General features: G+C 40.5%; 1 protein-coding gene and 1 long non-coding RNA gene across 4 annotated transcripts in view; one reads left to right on the plus strand and one right to left on the minus strand.

Annotated features, from left to right (window-relative positions):
* On the minus strand, positions 1–15,016 carry LOC148044046 (uncharacterized). The gene is made up of 3 exons (XR_015697684.1): positions 14,950–15,016; positions 861–1,010; positions 1–134 (listed from the first exon to the last, which is right to left on the minus strand). It is a non-coding gene; the product is annotated as an uncharacterized LOC148044046 (long non-coding RNA).
* The window catches only part of BID (BH3 interacting domain death agonist), a 17,764-nt gene continuing 8,868 nt past the window's right edge, over positions 14,225–23,120 (plus strand). Inside the window, exon 1 of one of the 3 annotated variants that reach the window (XM_087722887.1) lies at positions 14,225–14,343. The gene's annotated coding sequence lies outside the window, so the exon portion shown is untranslated. Of the gene's footprint in view, positions 14,464–14,492; positions 14,550–23,120 lie in introns of those variants that run through there. The other 2 variants (XM_087722886.1, XM_087722889.1) reach the window with 2 other exon arrangements.

The raw sequence follows: 23,120 nt of genomic DNA on the forward strand, positions 1-23,120 counted from the left end.
TGGAAAGGCAGAAATACATAACACCCAGGCGTTTCACATCAAGTAAGATTGCAGAGCAAATAGGGTGAATATTCTCCTGGGTTAAAGTAGGAAGAGATTTTTAAATGACTTTTCATGGTCCAAGTTCTTGATATCTAGGTAGAAGAAAAGAAAATACAATTTTCAGGTCTTGATATGATACAAGTGAGAATGGAAATTGTTTCCTCATTTTTCTTGCCTTTAGCTTCTATATCTTGGCACTTATTCAGATGAAAGAGACACACTGTTCAGTGCTTCTCAACCCTGGCAAGTTTTAAGAGGTGCAGACTTCAACCGGCAGAATTCACCAGCTGGCTTAAGAAACACTTGCGGCTTATAAGAATCATGACTCATTCTTATAAGAATTTACAAGAATTAGAACCTGCTGCATTCAGTAAACCAATAGAAATCAGGCTTTACTATTTGGAAAATCCTTTTTAAAAAAAATTATCGCCACAAGAAAATAATCACCCTCACTCTTACTAATTATGCTTCTTCCTCTTTGGCCGTGGATATCATAAGAAGACCTGACTCCACCATAAGTCAGGATCAACCTCAGCTCTAACCTTGTTCTGGAGATTCAAGACCTTTCTGTTATTCAAGATTTCCATGGCTAGGACACCACTTGCCCCAGGAATCTTAATCAGTTTGACCCTTGTAGCATTTCCTGTTTCCTATTTTGCACTCACCAAGCTTATCATTTGACTGAATTATCAGGGAGTTTTGTTTGCTTTAAACGTGGCATCTTGCCTTCTTTAAGACAAGTAGCAAGCATACATGTTGTGCCCTCTGGCTTTTTAACCTTTTTATAGTACATACCATTCAGGAGCCTTTTAGAGTACCTGCAATGATGTTTAGAATTGCATGATCTCCTGGTGCAAACAGCAAAAAAGTTGTCACTCTTTGTATGGATTTAAGACAATGTATTCAACAGTATGTTTACATTTGGCTTCTCTTCAGAGGGAATTATTATATTCATTTTCCATCCTCTTCTGTAAGGAAAATGAAAATGCTGTGAGTTTGGGAGTGTTTGCAATAAAAAGAAAACAAAACCCCCAGGAACAGCCTATTATTAAGAGGAAACAAACTTTTTATGCACCATAAAAGACTAGAGTATTTCCTAACACAGGTAGTCCTCGACCTATGACCACAATTGAGCCCCAAATTTCTGTTGCTTAGTGAAACATTAGTTAAGTGAATTTTGCCCCATTTTACGACTTTTCTTCCCACAGTTGTTATGTGAATCCCTGCAGTTATTAAGTTAGTAACACGATTGTTAAGTGAATGTGGCTTTTCCATTGACTTTGCTTATAAGATTGCAAAAGGTGATCACATGACCCCGGGACACTGCAAACAGTCATAAATATGAGTCGGTAGCCCAGCACCTGAATCTTGATCATGTGACCATGGGGATGCTGCAATGGTTGTAAGTGTGAAAAATGGTCATAGGTCATTTTTTTTCAGTGCTGTACTGTAAATGACATCCCATTCCTAATCCATAGGGTTCGATATGACGTCCGTCCACCCTTTGCAGCTATAACAGCTTCAACTCTTCTGGGAAGGCTGTCCATAAGGTTTAGGAGTTTGTTTATGGGAATCTTTGACCATTCTTCCAGAAGCGCATTTGTGAGGTCACACACTGATGTTGGACGAGAAGGCCTGGCTCTCAGTCTCCGCTCTAATTCATCCCAAAGGTGGTCTATCGAGTTGAGGTCAGGATTCTGTGCAGGCCAGTCAAGTTCATCCACACCAGACTCTGTCATCCATGTTTTTATGGACCTTGCTTTGTGCACTGGTGCACAGCCATGTTGGAAGAGGAAGGGGCCAGCTCCAAACTGTTCCCACAAAGTTGGGAGCATGGAATTGTCCAAAATGTTTTGGTATGCTGAAGCATTCAGAGTTCCTTTCACTGGAACTAAGGGGCCAAGACCAGCTCCTGAAAAACAACCCCACACCATAATCCCCCCTCCACCAAACTTTACACTTGGCACAATGCAGTTCGACAAGTACTGTTCTCCTGGCACCCGCCAAACCCAGACTCGTCCATCGGATTGCCCGATGGAGAAGCGCGATTCATCACTCCAGAGAACGCGTCTCCACTGCTCTAGAGTCCAGTGGCGGCGAGCTTTACACCACTGCATCCGACGCTTTGCATTGCACTTGGTGATGTATGGCTTGGATGCAGCCATGGAAACCCATTCCATGAAGCTCTCTGCGCACTGTTCGTGAGCTAATCTGAAGGCCACATGACATTTGGAGGACTGCAGCGATTGACTGCAGAAAGTTGGCGACCTCTTCGCACTATGCGCCTCAGCATCCGCTGACCCCGCTCAGTCAATTTACGTGGCCTACCACTTCGTGGCTGAGTTGCTGTCATTCCCAAACACTTCCACATTCTTATAATACAGCTGACAGTTGACTGGACTATTTAGGAGTGAGGAAATTTCACGACTGGATTTGTTGCACAGGTGGCATCCTATCACAGTTCCACACTGATTCACTGAGCTCCTGAGAGCGACCCATTCTTTCACAAATGTTTGTAAAATCAGTCTGCATGCCTAGGTACTTGATTTTATACACCTGTGGCCATGGAAGTGATTGGAACACCTGATTCTGATTATTTGGATGGGTGAGCGAATACTTTTGGCAATATAATGTAATTTATTATGGGGCAGTGGTTAAACGCAGTATTGCAGATACTCTATCCACGGTCTGGAAGTAGATCTTGACGAGCTCAAGGTTGACTCAGTTTTCCATCCTTCCAAGGTAAGTAAAATGAGAACCCAGATTGTTCGGAGCAATACGCTGACATTATAAACCACCCAGAGAATGAGGGTGAAGGTTCGTTCTCCAAGCTTGTGAGCTGGTTTCCAAATGTCTCATTACCAGAGTAGCCAACAACTTCAGTGGAGTTGAAGTTGTCCTAGAGAGAGGGCTGTTCAATTTTGACATAGATGGCAGTCTGGTTTGAAAGGGGTCAAAGAGGCAATCTATGTCAAAACTTGAACAGCCCTCTCTCATCAGAGGGGGAGGAGACAACATTTATCTCCAGTCTGCCACATAGTTCTTTCAGCAGTTCCAAGAAGGCTCTCCACCCATTTGCACTACTCCGGTGACCCTGAGGACACAGATAAACCTCCAAGTGGCCTCAATGACGCTCTAAAAGGATGCAAATGACCAGCAAGGAATATAAACCCTTCCATTCCCCACCATCCAGCCAGTGCTGAAGAAGCTTCTTGAATGAAAAGCAAAAGGTCTTCAAAGAAAAACAAGAAAATCCAGGTGCCTCTTGAAACAAACACTTTGGAACTTGGATGACTGAGAATCTCCATAGACAAATTGCCCTGTGCTTTCCTTTGCATGAATGCTGATAGTATTTTAAAATTTAGAAGTCCTAGAATAACAAAGTTGGAAGGGAAGTTGGAGGTCTTTTAATCTGACCCCCTGCTCAAACAGGAGACCCTTATACCATTCCAGACAAATGGCTATCCAAACTTTGCAAGCCCAATCCACTGATTGTTCTGTCAGGAAAAACAATAACATTCGAGAAAAATGAATTTTAAACACTAGACAAAAGGCATCTTACAGAATTCACAGTTAGTTTATTCTGCTTTTAAAGTCAACGTGACTATTGTTTCTCATACTTCCACTTCATCCAGGAGGGGAAGCTGGTGCTTTAGAATGGAAACGTGAACATTTTAAACAGAGCATCTATGCAAATATAAGGCAGGAGGTTGCAATAAAGTTAGGGAAATGAAACTGGAGCAACTACAGAGTGTTTGTGATGAGACGCAAGACAGTAACTTGAGTGCTAGGAATCTGGGTGTCCAGGGTTTGTAATTAGCCAGGGACAAAATGAAGGAAAATGGACCTAAACGAGAGGAAATCGGTAATGAGACCGTGGCTTGAGATTTTCTCAATGAACAGTAGGCAGCCTGGAATAAAATGTTATGTAGGACCTTCTGATGGGAAGGAATGGTCGCCCGTAGGACTGAGGATGAAACAAAAGTTGGAATTTGGAAATCATATAAAAAGGTGTAGAGATGAGCGGTTCAAACGATGCAGCCCTGGGGACTTTGATGCAGACTGGTTTGACCCAGGGAAAGAGCATGCCTGGAAGAGATGCCTAAGGACAACAACAGGAAGCGGACAGCTTAGCAAAGCCATATGAGGAAATAAACAGGAGTCAGAGACTGAATGGGACACAAAATTACTTGCAGTAGTGGCCAAAATTGCGGAAACCTTTTGGGGAAAGTATTTTTGAGGTTTGGTGGCTAATAACACCACTTTTCTTTTTGCAGTAGTACCATAAAGTTATATATCAATGGAAAGATAATTTAATCAAGAATGTAATGCCACAAAGTTTTTTTTTCCAATTTTCTGTATTCTATGAAAAGTTATAGCCAAATATAGACAACAATAAAACCCAGTTAATAGAAGAAATCATTCAGTCTTGGTTTCACATTATAACAGCTGCAGAATTAAAAGACTTGGTTCACTCCATGGGAAGATGTTGTAAGGCCATAACTCATGCTAAAGGTTGAGTGGCGCAGTGGTTAAATGCAGCACTGCAGGCTACTGCTAGATCAGCAGGTCAGCGGTTCAAATCTCACCGGCTCAGGGTTGACTCATCCTTCCATCCTTCCGAGGTAGGTAAAATGAGGACCCAGATTGTTGGGGGCAATATGCTGACTCTCTGTAAACCGCTTAGAGAGGCCTGAAAGGCCTATGAAGCGGTATATAAGTCTACTGCTATTGCTATATATTGCTACCCAACTAAGTATTAACTGACATGGTGATAATTTTTGTATGTCTCATTTTTTTCTACATGTTTCACTTTTCTTCTTTACAACTGCTATCCTAATAGCAAATCCTTCATAAAAGCTATTACATTACATTCTTGATTAAATTATTTTTCCATTGATATAGAATTTTATGGTATTTCTGCAAAAAAAAAAGTGGTGTTATTAGACCTCAAACCTCAAAAATACTGTACACTTCGTACAGTTTTCCACAATTTTGGCCACTTTGTACTTGAGAGATCAAAGGAGAACACACAACAGTTTTCTCCCTAGTGTCTGCTTGGGTTTGGGTTCAATAGTGATGGAAGAGTCAGGTGGAATCAGGATGGAGGGCGAGGAGGATGCCAAGTGTCAGCTGGAAAGAGGGAGAGCAGAATCCGACTGGAAAAGGAGCTCGAAAAGAAATGTAAGAAAAATCAAGTAGAAACAAGAGGAGGGTAGGAACTGCTCCAACAGACTCCATCAAGCAACTAACGTGGTTGAACTGAGTAAATACGTTTGGGGCTTAAAATTCTACAAGCAAGTCTCAAGGAGTTCCCGAGCTGCTGTTGTGTAGAAACCTGATGTAGATCTGTATGATTGTTGTTCCATGCAAAACTGTCCTCAGCAGTTCAACACTTCTGAAAACTGGAATGCAAAGTTACAATATGTTGTCTGGTCATAAGTAGACGTCTGTTGGATCTTACTGGCTCTATGAATGCCCTTTATGGTTCCTGTGGGGTGGAGAATTAGGGGCTTGGGTTAGAAATTAGGTAAAAAACTGTCAGGGACACACAAACTTTAGGGGGTTTCCTACGGTACAGCTTCTTGTACTGACATCTAGGCACTGTGTACAAAATCAGACTAGCTAAGGAACTACACAAGAATTGTTGCTAATTCTAAAAAAAACTCGTTATTGTGGGTTACATGTTCATCACAAGAAGGAATATAGAAATTGAAATAACTGTTATGAAAGAACTCAGTTTTACTAGTAAAGATGTGGCCAATGGATGACAGTGAGACAGATGACAAAATACTTGTAAATTTCAAGTAAAGCTAAAGTAGAATAAAGATGGCAACCTGCTCACCATTTTTAAAGCAGGAACTGCTTTAAAGTCATAAACCTGATTAGTAACAAACCAGCAGAGCAATAGAATGTGTGTGTGGGGATAAAGTTCTTATGAGTGACTGTGATAAGAGACTACAAAAGACCAAGCAGCAGAGGAAACCAAATTGGATGCAGAACAAATAATTCCAATTGCCAAACAGAGAAGCCAAAGAAAGGCCAAGATCTTAGAAAGGAAGTTAAACATTTCAGAGAGATAAGCACTCTGCAATAATATCTGTAAAGATGTCAAAGGTGGAAACAGACATGGAAAGAAAATTTAGAGATTCCAATCTTAAATTGATATATTAAGGATGCCAATGCACAGACAGAAATTGGTTCAAATATCAAAGAAAGATGGAAATAGTATACTGAAATGCTGTACAATAGAGAGGCCAACATTCAAAGTATCTTGGAAGATATTTCCTACTTACAAGAGCCTATTGGCTGGTAGATTAAGTTAAATCAGCACTCTGATCATTACAAAATCTACAAAGTTAGAAGGCCGAAGGAACTGGTAGGACATTTATAGAAATATGGCAAGCAACAGAAGAAGATTCTTCTAAAGGTTTTTAATCAAACTATGTCAGAAAGTTGTACTTCAAAGAATAGAAAGAATATTGATATTCTTGAATTTTGGTGTTCAGGAAAACTCCCAAGAATATCATTGGTAATCAAGGGGGGGGGGACCATAATGATCATAGAACAGTTCAAAGTTCTCATTCAAGGTGCAAATTACGAGCTCAAATTATGCTAGTCTAGACACATTGGACAAATCCATAATGCAGGGAAAAGTGAAGGAAAGAGATGATGATTAGTAACAAAGTGGATGGACTCTATTATGGCAGCTATAGACCCTCCTTTGGAAGACATGAAGGACCAGGTTGGAGACAAATTTAATAGACAAAGACTATATTTGTGATTGGATCATTAAAAAGGCTGAGCACCAAAGAATTGAGGCTTTTGAACTTTTGGTGCTGGAGAAGACTCCTGCGAGTCCCTTGGACTGCAAGGCGATCAAACTGGTCAGTCCTAGAGGAGATCAACCCTGATTGCTCTTTAGAAGGCCAGATCCTGAAGATGAAACTCAAATACTTTGGCCACCTAATGAGAAGGAAGGACTCCCTGGAGAAGAGCCTCATGCCGGGAAAGATGGAGGGCAAAAGAAGAAGGGTACGACAGAGAATAAGGTGGCTGGATGGAATCACTGAAGCAGTAGGCGTGAGCTTAAATGGTCTCCAGAGGATGGTAGAGGACAGGAAGGCCTGGAGGAACATTGCCCATGGGTTGGGCAATGGGTCAGACACGACTTCACAACTAACAACAAATATTTGTGCTTACTACAATTCAGTACTGACGATGGCACATAGTCAACCAATCAATGGTACATGAATTCAGCCATAGAAAAATCTAAAGCTTGAAAACATTGCTTAGTCAGATGTAAATCTACCTTCAAGCACTTATTTGTTTTGCAGTTGTTAAGATGGTTTGATAGCTCCACTATCGATAAGAGAATGATCAAGTATAGCATGGGTGCCTAACGGTTGGAGACCACTGATATATATAGTATGTGAAAGACCACATATATATTAAGAAAGGCTTGAACATAAATTTCCACTCCCACATAAACCTTACCTTGAGAATTTCACTTTCTCTCCCTCACAAAATTGGTTATGAATGTAAAATGGAAGGTAGGATGAAAATGTTATTCATCCTCTCATAACTGGAATAGATTTTATAAAATTTTCAGTTCCGACAGCTATTTTTTATATATATATATATAAGTAGAAATTTATAATTATGTTAAAGAGCTGATTCCGGAGATCTATTCTTTTTTTAATGTTTAAATCTTTTTAGATTCTAAAACTGAGATGGTGGAGTGATTTTTTTTCTATCTATAGATTTAATGTCATCTTAAAGTTTTAAATCAAATGTATGCTGGTGCTATGTAGACCTTTAGTTTACCCTATACACCCCCCCCCCCCATAAATTTTATCTATTTTAATAATTTGGCTATTTCTTATTGTATTGTCTATGTTATTTTTATGCTTGCTTGGTGTTATTATAATTCACCAAAGATCTGGGAAACATGAAATAGGTTTTGATTTTACTTTCAGTTGCTAGAAAGAGGAAGATGTACTGTACTGCCAGGAAAGTTTCTGTGTATGAACATACAGCAAATATTTAAGCTTCTTTTCTTGTTGAATGAGTAAGGGGTAAGTAAGTTCCCGTCAAGAACAGCATCTGTGCCACTGTGCTACTCCAAGTGTAAACAGTTTGCTCAGTTAATTAATACTGTTTACATCTGGAGTGGCACAGAAAGGAGATGTGTAGCATACTGACCCTCAATCACCCTTCCCTCTCTCATAAAATTAAAGGTAACATATGTATTTGTAAGCCAACCAGGAACAAGATTTGAGACAGCATTTTGCTAACACAGCAAAAGAGCAACAAAGGTCAAGTTACACTGAAATAGTCTCGTGTTGCAATCTGTACTCTGATTGCAACACAACTTTTAAAAAGTTGTCTTTAAAAATGATTTAATTTCCTATAGGTAATAGAAAAAAATAAAACTGCATGTCCAGAGATTTTATTTTTAAGGAAGATTCATCTTTGATCTGAAGAGACTTTTAGTTGGGAGCATTTGATCAGAAACAGCCAAACAAGGTCAAAAGATTTAAAAATCCTCATGGCTATAAAATAAGGGAAATAGCGTTTTCCCATTCTCCAGGATTTAGTATCTGGTGGTGGCTTGGGAAGATTTCCTTTCCAAAGATGAATCTATTCTTTCTTTCTTTCTTTCTTTCTTTCTTTCTTTCTTTCTTTCTTTCTTTCTTTCTTTCTTTCTTTCTTTCCTTCTTTCTTTCTCTTATGCTCGCTTCTTTCTTTCTTTCTTTCTTTCTTTCCTTCTTTCCTTCTTTCTTTCTCTTATGCTCGCTTCTTTCTTTCTTTCTTTCTTTCTTTCTTTCTTTCTTTCTTTCTTTCTTTCTTTCTTCTTTCTTTCTTTTCAGTGTTTACTTTTCTGTCCCACCCTTTATTCCCTGAAGAATTCATATGGCTTCTTTTCCATCTCTGATTTGAGAACAACATTGATAAAAGTTCCCACTCCCCTAACTTCAATTTTCTGACTGGGGCAGCCTGGGAAATTCCCAACACAACAATCAGTTGCAAGATAGCCACCCCCCACAGCCATAAAGAGCTGGGGTGACTCACCAAGGAAAGTACCACCTGGTATTCTCTTTTGCATAAACTTTTCACCATCACCGTTTGTAAATTGGTGGGGGAGATACCTGGGGGGAAAGGGGAAATTCCATCTTCCGCAGAAAACAATGCCACTGTACAGCTGCAAAAAATCATCATCATCAACAACAAAAAACTTGTGGCATCTTTGAGAATAACATTGGGGTGGTGATGGTAAGCTTCCGTGGATCATGATTCACTGCATGTTTTACTTGTTTATAATTTTATTTAAAGTTTTTACATAATGAAGAAATAAATAAAAACAAATGTATAAAAGTAGAAAAGCAGAAAAGGGCTAGAAATAAAGAGACAAAAAGAAAGTTAAACAATCAGCTTTTCTTCCCCCTTATCTAGTTCCCATCTTCTCATATTCAACCTTCCCCCCATTTTTAGATTTTTATCCCAATTTCTTTTCTTATAGAACTCAATTGGCAGATGTATTTCACAGTCCTTCCTCCTTCTATTTTCCCCACAACAACCCTGTAAGGTAAGCTAGTCTGAGAGAGAGAGAGTGATTGACCCAAAGTCACTCAGCTGGAAACTCAGAAATAGACAGTTCATTTTTTAAAAATCACTTTCAGCAAAAAGTTCGTAAAAGGTGTCCAGGATCCATTAAATATGATCCACTCAAATTGTATACTATACAATTTATAAGCATGCTAGCCCCAATATTCTTTGCTCTTTATTTGCACTGATTAAAACCTTCTGTATTCAAAGCCACTGTTCCATCTATAAATAGTATATAGGTAGTCCTAGGCATACAGCCATAATTGAGCCTGACAATTATGGTCAAAACTTGTGACAATCATAAAACAGGTCACATATGACCTAATCCAATTTTATGACCATTTTTACAGCAACCATTAAGCAAACCCATTGTTTGCTATGGGCTAGTTTTGCCAGATATCAGAAATAAATGCCAGTTTCCATAAAAACCATCGTAAATTTCAATCACATGACTGAGCCGTTTCAAATGGCCGTAAAATGACTGTGGAGAGGAGCGACATGGCAACTTCAAAATTGTCGTTGTAGATAGGCTTTCAGGACGCCACTGTAACTTTGGTTTTATTTACTTATTTGTTTACTTATTTGTATCTCGCCATTATTATTTTTACAAATTACTAAAGATGGCAAACCTACCCAATGAATCTTCCTCTTCTAGTTTCCCCACAACAACAGTCCTGTGAGGTGTGTTGGGCGGAGAGTGTGTGTCTGACTCAACTTCATCCAGTTGGCTTTCATGGCTAAGGTGGGATTTGAACTCAGGATTTCCTGCTTTTTAGCTTGGTGCCTTAACCAAACTGCTCCAACTCTTTCTACTTTAAACAGATTCAGTTCCCAGGTTTATTCCAGGTACATCGGGCAGAAATTTTACCTGTGGACCAGAAACCCCCAATTCAAACTTTTGGGATCAATGTTTCTAATAGAGCAAGTTGATTACACAGCACTTTTGTCTCATAGGACTTCCGCTTAAGCTCGTTTCTCCTCATCTAGTCTCTTACAACTTCTGGATATCAATCCAGGAAAGGCTTCTATCCCTTTCCTTGTCAGTTGATATATACTAATCAGTGGTGGGATTCAAAAAATGTTACTACTGGTATTACTACTACTAGGCGTGGCTTGGTGAGTGTGACAAGGGAAGGATACTGCAAAATCCCCATTCCCTCCCAATCAGCTAGCAGTCGGGAGGCAGTGAATAGATGGGGGTGGGGCCAGCCAGAAATGGTATTTACCGGTTCTCCTAACTACTCAAATTTTCCGCTACCAGTTCTCCAGAACTGGTCAGAACCTGATGAATACCACCTCTGATACTAATTGTGTATCATCAGCATATCAATGATGCCTCAAACTGACAGATGATTCCCCCAATGATTTCTTACAGATACTGAATAACACAGGAGAAAGGGCCAATCCCTCGGCAGCCCTCCACCTTGGGACAATTACTGTATGGGTTCAAGTGCTCCTTGCCACCATAGGCCCTGTATTCAGGCAAAATTATATATCTGACTCTTGACCTTTGCAAGTAGTCTAGAATGAAGCTATGCTGGTGATGGGCTCACTAGGATAAGGAAGAGCATGTTTCCCACATCCAAGTTCTACAGAGATAAACTAACAGGGCTCAATGGCTGTTTCTATTGCCATTTTCAGGCCTGAATTCTGACTAAAAGGGATCTAGGTAATTACTACATTTAGGATTTTCTGTAATTCATTATCATTATCATCATCTTCTCAAAACTCTTCTCTAGAAAAGGGAAGCTTGGAGATGATGTGGTAAATGTACATCATGGCTGGATACAGATATGGCCACTTCAAAAGAGGAAGCATTGTCACCTCTTGATCTAAGGAGGAGAGGCAATGAACCTCCTTCAAAAAAGCACCTCTTGCTGCCTCAGAAGCCCAAGCGGGACACTTCATACCATAGAACATCCTATCCGCTTCATTGGATCTGGAAGTATTGCGCTTGAACCCAATCCTTGTGACTTAGTACCATATACGAACCAATATTATGCCTGATTTGGGACATGTAAGGCTAACAGATTTAAAATAAGGCTGGTCATGTTTTTGTGTGTTTGTGTGTAGTTTTCTTAGTCTCTGCGGTTTTCTTGGTAGGAGTTCAGAAGTGGTTTGTCATTTCCTGTTTTGTAGTCTAAGAGAGAGTGGTCTAGGTCCAAGGTGACCCAGCCAGCCTTGTGGCCAAGGTGGGGCCAGAAGTCAGGCTCTCCTGGATTCTAGCCTGATGCCTTAACCACTACAAACAGGCTCAGACAATCATTATATGTTAATATAAAGAAAACCATGATCCTTTCCTCCCAAATTTATCTGTTTCTACTTCATTCTTTTCCATTTTCAAAGACCCCATTGAGGTACATCTGTAAGTCGCCTTCACCAATGGCTTAATAAGGGTGTCTGCGGCTTAGCATACAGCATATTGTATGTCAGTAGGGAAGGGGTTGAATTTATTAACAGATACCCTCACATACTTTCAGGGTCTTATACAGCAAATAAATGTTCATATGGACATTTATTTGAGGATTCAACCTGAAGCAGGAACACAACATTGAAAAGAACTATGTTTATTGCAATATGTTTACAACAGTTTATGTTTATAATTGGCTGCCTGCTTTACAAGAAAGAGGGGTCCTGAACAATGGAAAAGCAAAGGTTTTTTTTTTTGTAGGCTAGAAGGTGGAAAATTATAGTAATCAGATTCGTTGGTCAGTTTGGGGAAGTCAGACAAGTCGATGCAGCTGGAGTTAGGCAAAATGGTCCTTTCGAGAGAGCAGAAAAATCGGGGAAGTCCACTGTGAAGGAGCTGAAAGGTGGAACTTGTCAGCTGATACAGGATGGGTGGTTGGGGTTTCTTCTTCAAGTGGAGTGTTTTCAACCTTTGCAAGTTGAAGAGACAGTATGTGGACTTCAACTCCTAGAATTCTGAAAGTTGGAGTTCACACATCTTAAAAGCATTGAGGCTGATAAACACTGCTCTACAATGCAATTCCTTTGTAAGGCTACCTTTGGGCTGCACTGTGAGCTGGTGAAGAGCCTTCTATTCTTCAGTTTTAATGAATTGCAAGGGGGGGGGTTGTCTGGAGCAGGGGGCTCAATTTGACCCTGATGGGATTAGGCAAAGAGATGAATTAGGTTTGACTCTGGTCATAGCTAAATGAGGTAGGGGGAAGGGTGCAGCCTCCATTTGTTTGCTAGATTTATTTTCTCGCCTAGACAGCTCAGAGACATTCAGCGTCCAGATGTGGTTTTAACCCTCCAGAATACAGTTGCTCAAAGCTAAACTGTTGAATTCTCTGCGCTTGGGTACAAAACACCAAGCACATACACAGAGGCTCTCTCTTAATCTGCAGAAGCATTTTTTTCCAATATTTGAGGGGCTGCCATAAAGAAGAAGGGGGCAACTTATTTTCCAAAGCATCAGAAGGCAAGACAAGAAACAATGGATGGAAACTAATCAAGGAGAGAAGAAACCTTGAATTAAGGAGAAACTTCCTAATAGTGAGAACAGTTAACCAGTGGAACAGCTTCCCTTCAGAAGTTGTAGGTGCTTCATCACTGGGTTTTTTTTTAAAGAAAAGACTGGACAGTCACCTCTCTCAAATTGTATAGGACCGTGATGGAGAACCTATGGCACACATGCCATAGGTGGCACGTTGGAGCCATATCTGCCCGGAAGTGAGCTGTCAAATCCAGTGTGTATGTGCACGCCAGCCGGTTATTTTTGGCCTTCAGGAGGGCCAGGGGGAGGCTGTTTTCACCTTCCTCTGGTCCCCAGGAGGAAATACCAAGCTCAGCTTGGAGTCGAGCAGTGTGGCGCATATGTGTGGGGAGCATGTGGGGGCTGTGCGCGCATGCGCATGTGGGGGGCGTGCTTTGCATTAGGGGTGCTGGCACATGCATGCGCTATCGTGTGCTCACATTTTTGGCACCCGAAGGTTAGCCATCACAGGTATAGGATCTCCTGCTTGAGCAGGAAGTTGGACTAGGACCTCCAAGGTTCCTTCCAGCTCCATTCTGACTTAAGCTCTGTAATTTATAAATCATTGCTTAATATTCATTGCCCTACTACACATGTTGAGGGTTTGTGCTGAGATTGGGGAAGAAGAAGAAGGCACCCCTGCCTTTCCTTTATCTGCTGCTGCTGATAGATGTGTGGACATTGAGGGAACTGCTTCTTTGTGCTGTAGTAACCCGCTGCATGCCAATTCTTCTCTCCGGGAGTGGTATCCAGACCTGGTGATTTCTTTGTTTGGCACCCCTCTCTGCACCTCCACCTTTTCCCTCGGGTCCTAATCCCCTTCCTCTCTTTCTCCCCATGTTTCATTTCGTGCAACACCTGGATTTTGTTTTTGCAAGGCATCCCTGGGGTCAGCAGGGTAAACGAATTCCGAAAGTAAGATGTTTGTAACACGTGTCTGTGTGTGTGTCTGTGTATTTTTAGATCATTGCATCATCACCCCCTAAGAGCCGCTCAACCCCCGACCCCGACCCTCAGCCCCACCCACCGGAGAGCCTGCCCAAGGGGAGGAGCAAGGTCTTGTCGCTTTTAAAGGCGCCTTTGCTCAGCCTAGCGGGGACTCAGAGGAAGTGAAGTCAAGGCCCGCGGCGTCAAATCCAGAGCTTGGGGCGGAGAAGAGGAGGAGGCTAGAGCGGCATCGCTGCACACTGAGCGACCTCCCTGCGTGTGCGGTAATAGCTTCGGAAGCCGCCTTCGCTCTCTCGCGCTCTCTCTTTCTCTCTCTCCCTCTTTGCGCGCGCTTCTGACGCCCCCCCTCCCGCTCCCAACCAGCGGAGGCGGCTGCCTGTTGGGTAGGTACCGAGCGCGCGAGGGAAGCCGCCGAGTGCGCGTGTGCAAACAGCCCGAGGCGCCCTTCTCCTGGCGCGCGCCGGAGGGGGTGAGCGGGCGGAGGGCTTTTTTTTTTTGAGTGAGGGGGGGGGGATTTTGAGGCGAGTCAACCGATGGCCCCCATTTTCCCCCGGGCAGGGATGGGGCTTTGGAGGGAAAGGATCTCGCGGGCTACAGGGGAAACAAAAGGCGGCGCCTCCCCCCCCCCCAGGAGGAACGGGGATGCTCTAGCCGTACCTGGGCAAAGCTTGACAAGGGTTCCCGCCCTTTTAGCAGCTGGGGGGGAGGAAGGGAGGGGGGGCTCCCAGGATCTCAGAGGTCAAGAAGTGGCCGAATGGCCTCCCTTCTTGCGACGTTCGTGCCATTTTTTCTCCCTGCCCGGCCCCTCGGAGCCCGTGGGAGGTGGGGGGGGGAGCGTCTGGTTGGGCTCCTGACGGGGTGAGACCTGCCTGGCAACTGGGTGCCTCCTTTGGTCCACCGCCTCATTGACCGCCTGGTTTCCGTCAAGACTCCCGTACCAGCGGTGCAGGGGGATGGGGATCGGGAGAGTGTGATGTCACCAATAAAGGAGAATATTTTGTAGTTCAGGGTTGAAGTTGGGGGTGGGTGGGTCCTTGGTGTTTTCCGATCTGCTTGGTTTCTTTTTTGTTCTTTTAAATGTTTTTATTATACATTTTTCTTTATAATACATCACATTTTCAATTTTACAAGGACAGTCCATTTCTTTCCATCTCTTTCTTCTTCCCTCCCCCCTCCTTCTTTCTCCTCTCCTCCCCTTCCCTCTCCTCCCTTTTCTCTCCTTCCCTCCCCTCCCCTCTCTCTTCTTCTCTATTCCCCTCTCCTTCTCTTTCTTCTATTCCTGCCCTCCACTTCCTTCTCTCCTTTTCCCTCTCTGCTTCCCTGCCCTTCTGTCTCTTTCCTTCTCTCCTTCCCTCCATTCCCTTCTTCCCTCTACTTCCCTCCTTCTCCCCTACCTAATTCCCTCTCCTTCTCCACTTCCATCTCCTTCCCTTTCTTCTCCCCTCCACTCTCTCCTTTCTCCTCTCTGCTTCCTTCTCCTTCTGTCTCTTTCCTTCTCTTCTTCCCTCTGCCTTTCTTCCCTCCTCTTCCACTTCACCCCACTTCCCCCTCCCTTCACCTCTCTACTTCTCTTTCATTCTATCTTTTTCTTTTCGTTGTTGTATATAAATCTCCATTTCCCTATAAAGTACAGTGTATTTTCCAGGTATCATCGTTTTCAAATATAACACTACATTTTCTTGAAATTACAGTAGAAGAAAATAAGCTTAATATCTACATGAACTGTGTGTTGGAAGCAGTAATAATCATAAATATAGTAACATTGATTATTATTCATATTAATTTTTCATTAGTTGATTAATCATTCTCTGAACCTTTTAATTAATTTAATTTTGCTTCTACTATCTAACTATTGATAAGCTTCCTTATTTTCTTGCAGACGTTTCATGAACTAGGTAACATTCTAGGGTGTGATGTGCTTTGTAAACCATGGTTTTGGATGAGGTGTGTTTCCAGCTACTGATTATTTGTCTTGCAAAGGATGGCTAGCTGGGACTTAAACATGATGGGTTTAACTGGCACCTTGCACGAGGCTGTGGGTTTTTTTGAAACTTAATTTCTCTGGCCTTGTAAGTGTGTCATCTAAGAAGAATTGCCCTGCCCTCTTTTCAGTTTTAGGACAAGCATTGTGGGACTCATGAAGTCCACTGGCTTTCTGCTCATCTTGGGGCACCCAGGCTGACAGAAAGGTGTATTATATTTCATAAAGCCTGACTGAATGATGGATAGCCCAGAAAAGTTTTTTTTTAAATCTACTAGGTTGTGCAATGCTTCAGGATTGATTTGCAGAAGAGACGAGTGTACAAAAGCACAAAAGTCACATTTTCCAAAACTCATTAAAGTAGCTGTGTCTGTACTTGCTTTGAGGAGGGATCCTCACTGCGCAGCCTTAATAAGTAGGAACATATCTCTCATTTTTTGTAATCAAAGTGTAGAAGGAAATGGGTTTACGCATGTAATCATAATTTGTACAAGACTAGATGAGCTAAATATTGTTCAGACCATAATTGTGTTTCCAAAATAAGGTTCTGTACATTCCCGTACAGATGTGATTGTAAACCTACCTTAGATATAAATTAATGTAAAAAACAAGTACTCGGTCTATTTTCTAATTCAACCTTGCTTGACTCCAAATCTTGCTTTGTCTAACTGTTCTTGATATCTGCTTCTCCCATTGAGAATCAAGCTAGATTTGAGGGGAGGAATAGAGAATTCCAGTGCTTTGCTCAGCCTCATGGGCCTTTTTTCCTGATCCTTTCTTTGCTTATAGCTGTAGCAAAGATATTCTATATAGCCTTTATTGTCATTGTACAAATTAAATACAATGAAATTGGTTAAATATTCTGTTAAATAGGTATCAGTGAGGCAATGTCTTATTTTGTTTCAGTGGAGAGTTTTAAAATACATGTGGGTGATAGGTCTGTATGACTTAAAATCCTGTCCCTGTAAAATTTAGATGAATAATTATAAAAATATGTTTTACCTGTTTATTTGCATCTCAAAACAATATGCTTCTTGGTTGCTGGGAGTTGGCATACATAATATTAATGCATTTTATTAGTTTTTTTGGAATTAATTTGGATGCTAAGTATGGTCATATCAAACAAATTGTAGGTGGCTGATATGGGCATTTTGTTTGGTAGTATTTTATAGTAGTAGTATAGTCTTTATTGTCATTATACAAAATAAATACAACAAAATTGGTTATTTTATTTTATAACGGCCATTCAGTATTTTGAATGGTGATTTGTCACCTATTTTGCTTTTGGAATTACTGTTTTTTGAAGAGTAGCAACTGGCAACATTTTGTGTCTGTGTGTATGTACACGTGCATCTTCAAGACAACCCTGACTCTTGGCAACTGCCTGAACAAATTTTTGGTTGGGGGGGTTGGCAAGGATTTTCAGAAGTGGTTTGCCATTGCCTCCTTCCCAGGGCTGAGAGAAAGTGACTGGCCTGAGGTCACTCGCCTGACTTCATGCCTAGGCAGGACTAGAACTCAGTCTCCTAGTTTCTAGCCTGATGCCTTTTAACCACTACAGATAGTCCTTGAGTTATGATTTTGACTTACGACTTTTAAAGACCATTTGAAGCTGTGAAGCTCAGAAAGAGTCTCTAAATCATTCTGGCCACTATAAAGTGTTGCACTAACTCCCCTTGTTCTGCGCAGTCATACACTATATTGCCAAAAGTATTCGCTCACCCATCCAAATAATCAGACTCAGTTGTGAGCAAATACTTTTGGCAATATAGTGTATGACTGGGATTTGGGTTGCCCCCACAATCATGTGATTTTCATTTGCAATCTTTTTCTCCTGTCTTCCCCAGGAAGTCAATGGAGAAGCCAGCAGGGAATGTTGCAAGCTTCTCCTGCCTTCTGAAGAATCCCCCTTCCCCTCCATAAACTAGGGGAGGGAGATGCTTTTGTCAGGCTGCAGAAATGAAACTCAATGTCAGCCTCTGTTCGGGATCAATAGCAATAGCAGTAGACTTATATACCGCTTCATAGGGCTTTCAGCCCTCTCTAAGCGGTTTACAGAGAGTCAGTATATTGCCCCCAACAATCTGGGTCCTCATTTTACCCACCTCGGAAGGATGGAAGGCTGAGTCAACCCTGAGCCGGTGGGATTTGAACCGCTGAACTGCTGATCTAGCAGTAGCCTGCAGTGCTGCATTTAACCACTGCGCCACCTTGGCTCTTACCATTTCACCATTTCATCTCCCACAAAAGTTCCCTTCCACACACAGAGGGGAGCTGATTGCCCTCCTTCAGCAGGCATCTGTCTCATTTTACTTAATGACCCAAGCAATCATTTAACAATTGCAACTGGGAGATTTGGCATTGCTGTCTTTCAACAAAACAGTCAAAATTTGTATACAAATTTCTCTTGGCATCTAACTAGCTAAAGTAAAAATATTGGTAATTATATCTTTTGCAAAAGAAAAGATTTTAATGGTTGAAGTTATCTTAGTGTTTAATTGTAGTTGTAGAAGTGCTTACCGCTTAAAATAATTGAAAATTGTTTTTCCCCTTTGAATAAAAACAGTATACACTATTTTTTGATGCAGTGATTAAGATGCTGTCCTAGAAGCTGGATGACTGAGTTCCAGTCCTTCATTACAAGGGGTCACCAACCTTTCGGACCTCAGGGACCACTAAATTCATAATTTTAAATCCCGCGGACCACTAATATGAATTTTCCAAAAAGATAAATAGTGCAATATAAAAAATGCAAATATTTTTCTATGGACCACCGGTCAGTCTCTCTTTTTCAGTACAACCCACCTCACAGACACAGGAGTATTAGTTGTTGTCTTGAATTACATGTGAAAAAGTTGGGGTAAAAACCAGTATAGGTATTCTTCATGAAACAATGGCAACTGGGACCAGAATTTGTCATTAAGGAACACAATAATAAAATACAGTGTCCTGTAACTATTTCTGAATAAACCTTTAATAAAATTTATAATTATTTTAAAAATAACTTGTCCCTTAATTCTGTTTGGTTTTATTATTGTATTATTTTATTGACTTATTAACCCTTTGCTATTTTGGCTTTTTCTATTTTAATAGATAGTCATCAAAACTCCAAAGAAGCAATGATTTAAGACAACAATTGTGGCTTAGCTGCAGTTTTTATCTACCACAGTTATTTCCTGTGGCTGTGGCAGGTTTAATTCAGTAAAATTTGCTGAGCCAAAATTTCCCAGTCTTGCTTAAGATTTAAGGAACTAAAATAATAAATTTTGCGTAGAGTTTTAAAAAGAACTCTTTGTAAGATAGCTGTACTAAGACCATCTAGCTCGCTTAGCCACTTTCAGTTTTATTTCCATGAATAGTTTTCCTGGTACTTAGAAATTGAATCTTAGCATAATTCTGACAGTTTATTTACTTAATAAACCTGGTCTTTGCTACCTGAGTCATGCCATGGAGTTTCTGATTACAATGACGAGTATGGTGACTGTTGTTTCACTTATGTGGCCTAGCTTAATATCTGTCCTATATGATTCGCAATATTTAGAATTGCTTAGAAAATAATGTCTGCAAAAAAAATGCCAAAATTAGATGACAGCAGATTATGGTGGTAATTTAAGTTTTGGAGTATAAAATAAATATTAAAGTTTCATTAATACATTTTGCTTGACTTACTGCTTTATTTTTTAAAACCATTTAAGACAAGCAACAGTTAATAATTGCAGCAACAGTAATGATAGCACTATAAAAAAAAAACCCAGCAAGTTCTCATAATTAAAAGCAGGAAAAGGACCAAGAAAGGCAACAAGCAATCTATATATTTCCAAGTCTCATGTCTATGACTTTTAATTGAGTGATAGTGTGTTATGGGACAGCAAATTTTGAACTAAGGTACCTCCAATAGGCTAAATTACAGAATGCGTCAAAAATTTGAGACCCATGGCTCCTATGGGATTGAAATCTGGCAAATTTGTGGTTGCTCAGTACTGCCATCTGGAGGTTCAGTAGGTCAGACTTGGACCAGCCCCCTGGAAGCCGGATAAACTGGCTTTTCCTTTGGCCCCTGGAGATCAGGTAGACTGGTCTGTCCCTAGCCTTCCACAGCCCAGCTAAGCTATTCCCACCATTTGCTGCTAAAGAGCAGTTATGGTCAAGCTGGCAGGAAATCAGAAGTCACTTCTGCAGCATGTAAATATTCATGAACTAAGTTTCTTCATGTATCATACATTATTTTTAAAGCTTGTGAAGCTACTTCTACAAAGAAGTTTTTTCTTAAAGTGACTGAGGCTATGAAAACAGTTGATGTCTGGGACTTGATAATTGAGGGAGATTCAAATTGAGAGTTCTCAGTTCATGCTGTACCTTCTGCTTGAGAGCCACCTTGTTCTAGCTGTTACAGTGTTACTGGTTTTCTTTTCTATGAAATAGTGATTTCTTATAAGCTCCTGGGGCTTTCTTGGGGATTGATTACAAATTGAAATGGCCCTATTGCATTTTTATTCTAGTCTTATTCCAAGGATTTTAAGAAGATAGTAGATAGTGATACTTTTTTCTCTGTCTGGTTTATCTTTGAAAGAGGTTGGCAAGTCACCCCAATAAATCTCATGATAAGGGTATGAACGCCGGTCTCTCACTTCTAGTTTCATTTCTCTAACCACTTTATTGTATTGTTTGTTAAACTGTAATTGAACAAGAAACGTATGGTGTTTTTTTTAGTAATGTGTCATTTGGGTTGTGACTTGTGTACAATTCCTAGAAAAAGAGAATGAATGAATCACAATCTTACTGTAATACAATAATAACGCCATACAGATACTGTAGCAGAGTAAATAAATGCTCTGATTTGTACTGAAGTTTACTTAGGCTTGTGTGGGGAACAGAGTCAACTTCTCAAAGACCTGACTCATTTTATGTAGGTTTGGTTGGTCCTAAATATCCATATTCTTGACTGAGTTTACTATGATATTTTTTCATTGTTTCTCAAATAATGTTTCTGTTCCAGATGTGAAAGTACCATATTTTTCGGAGTATAAGACACTCTAGACTATAAGACGCACATAGCTTTTTTGGTGGGGGAGGAAAACAAGAAAAAAAATGCCTCTGCCTCCCAACATCCATCCGGTATTTATCTGGCCCATCCCATTCACCGTGGCCCATTCGCCGCCACCATGGCCCATTTGGCGCAGCCCGTTCACTGCTACCTGTTCGGCATGGCCCATTCGCCACTGCCACCGCAGCCCATTTGCCACTGCTGCCGTGGCCCATTCTAGAACAGCCGCACACACCACCACCCCGCTGCAATATTCGCTGTATAAGGCACACTGAAATTTTCACCAACTTTTAGGGTGGGGGAAGTGCATCTTATGCTCCAAAAAATATGGTACTTAAAACCGCCAGCCTGTTTCCCTCAATCTCACTTAGAGAATTAATGAAGAGATAGGAATAGCTCCTAGACTGTATATACTGCTTCATAATCTTTTACAACCCTTTCAAGCAGTTTCTATGCGTCTTCATCCAAATGACTAGACTCCAACCATCAGCCTAATTTTCATTTATATGAGAACCAGTGTGATGTAGTTAAGGTACTGGTTTAGGAGTAGGGGGAAGCAGATTCTAGTTCTCCTTTGACATACAAATCAGTTGGATGACCCTGGACCTACTCTTAGTCCTAATCAGCATCTGGCTCTGGGATTTGTCAGTTGAGTAAAAATGACCCTTTGCATCATGCTTCAATAGCTGTAGAACTAGTGGTAAGTGCAGTAGAAGAACACATGGATCCTGCAACCAAGCAGGACAAATGCAGAAGTAATAAAAATAAAATATAAAATGAAATAATGAAATGAAATCAACACAAAACAACCCTAATTCTCACATGTTGGCTTCAATGTACACATTAGTCCTTTAGCTTAAAATTGTGCCTTTAGGCTGATTAATCCTTCTTCAAAAAGAAAATGTGAATTTGGAAAATTCTGGCACTGTTTTCCTAATGTGTGACTGTACTAATACACAGCAAATGTATTTCAACGTTGTGCTAATTTGTGATTGCTTTACTTTAAAAAAAAGTTATAATTTAGAGAGGTAGCTGAGAACTTTCCATAAATTCTAACTTAGAAATATAGTTCTTTGGAGAGAACAAATAACTGTTGAATCAATGTAATGCAAACCATGGCTTAGCTTAATATATGTACCCATTCACTATGGTTTGTAAATTATGGTTTCTTTGAAGGAGGCTGCACATTATGCTAAACCATGTTGTGGATTTGTCTGGCATAATAACTAGCTTTGGTGATTACAGTTTTGCTTTTTATAACTATTCTATGCATCATCCATTTCCTGTATCTGTATTGGTTTAGTTTGCTTTGTTCTGTGATAAACTGAACATGAGATACATAGCTGAAAATGGGATCCAAATGAAGCTGTGAAATATAACTTTGTTTAGAAAACTACACACTAAATGCTGAAGAGTTCAAAACTTAAGTTCCACATTTTCCATAAGAAAATATTAGTTACATAAAGAAAATTGCAGTCTCCAGAGAGATGTTCATTCTTACTCACTCAAGAAAATCTCAATCCGCAGAATATTGACTAATGCTTCTCCTTCAAGTTACTTACGTTAAACAATTATTTGTGCTTTTGTTTCTTCACTTTAAAATTGCATATTTTCAGCTTTATTTGAATTTCAGACAGTTTAGACTATTGACTGCATATGGTGGTTTTCTCCAGTAATTTCACTTATAGATTTTGCAAGTCTGTAAATGAAATACCGTGGGCGTATCCCAGCTTTTTCAGTTAGCTTCTTTCCATTTTTTAACGTAAAGTATTTGTGCCTATCTCATGCATGCATGGAAACATGCTTGGCAAACACAGGCATATCGTATAATCCTGCGCTGGATTTATACTAGTTATTTCTGTTATATTTATTGAGTTTTTTCTGGCATTTGTTTGGCATTCTACAGATATTGCACAATGCTTATACTCAAAATTAGTATTTGTGGAATTTGAACTTCTGAAATGCTGACTGTTCATGTTCTGATATTTGCCATATATGCAAAGCAATCCGCTGAA

The sequence above is a fragment of the Thamnophis sirtalis genome, unplaced genomic scaffold (assembly GCF_051295495.1).
Source record: "Thamnophis sirtalis isolate CommonGarterSnake01/CBP01778 unplaced genomic scaffold, rThaSir2_p1.2 scaffold_9, whole genome shotgun sequence".
Taxonomy (NCBI): domain Eukaryota; kingdom Metazoa; phylum Chordata; class Lepidosauria; order Squamata; family Natricidae; genus Thamnophis; species Thamnophis sirtalis.